We start from the raw sequence: 1,186 nt of genomic DNA, 5'->3' as shown, positions 1-1,186 counted from the left end.
AAATCAAGTGATTTGAAGAGTTTAATGAAATAAACTCTTTTTCACCTTCAATACTAGGATTCCACCTTCATGGCATGATTAAAATGAGACAAAATAATATCTAAAGGTGATTTGACGACCTGGAAGTTCAGATGAATTTTAATGAATGATAGAAATGGCCTCAACATTCTTCTTATTGCAAAATCAATTACATGCAATATTCTCATATTGATGAAATTTTATGTCAGTGCATAACATAGAGTTCTGATAACATTGTTTGACTAGCCTTTGCACGTCGATACTCGAAAATGTAGTTTAAGTGCAATAATATACTTATATGAGCTACTTTTAAAGATGCTTTTTGAACAAAAATGTTCCTTTTGTTTCTTTAGCAAAGAAAATGATAACTAGAAGTCGTAGCATATGCCCAAGCACTTCATCAGGAATCATAACCACCTGTGTGGAGAAATGGACTTGAACGGCCGGGAAAATAGAGGATGTCAAGTAAAGGAAATTCAAAAAAATGTGGTCCGGCACCCTGATTTTGGGCATTTTGGGGAGAGAGAACTAAGACAAACATCAGTCAAGTCGCACCATTCGCCCATTGAATTTTCAATAATCGAGTGATTTTGAGCGAGTTGTGTGACAAAACCCTCCTAAATAGAACATGTTTGGTTCATGTGAATGGTGGTTCGGCGAATGCACTATCAAATTGACTCAATTCCATAATGCTAGATTTTACTCCTCGGAATAACGTCTGTTGTCACTTGACTAGCCCAATTGATATCTCCTAAACCGTTCACTTTATAAAATGAGTACATCCCCAAGCTTCTAGCAATAAGGACGGGGAAAAAAACTTCAATTATAGACATATTGATATCATTTTTTGTTTCTCAGGGTGAAGGTGGACTGGCCTGGAATACTCTCAAATTTAGTCTTGTCAAAAATTCATGATTGATGCTGGTGTAATGTTTAATCCAAATTGCACGTGTGGACAACGCACCATGGAAAATTACGCATTACATTCCGAGGAAAGGAGACTTTATCTTTCAATAATATCTATTTACACTAGGCATATGCACTTGTGGATTAAATCAATATGTCCACTGGAATTAGTTTCTTTGTTTTGGTGTTGATATCAACCGTATGAAAGTTATGCGTCGTTAAAAAAAAGGCTAAGACTTTTCCTGGTCCAATTTTGGACAAT

This window comes from Tigriopus californicus, chromosome 8 (assembly GCF_007210705.1).
Source record: "Tigriopus californicus strain San Diego chromosome 8, Tcal_SD_v2.1, whole genome shotgun sequence".
Classification (NCBI taxonomy): domain Eukaryota; kingdom Metazoa; phylum Arthropoda; class Copepoda; order Harpacticoida; family Harpacticidae; genus Tigriopus; species Tigriopus californicus.
Note: the sequence above shows the minus strand (reverse complement) of the source record.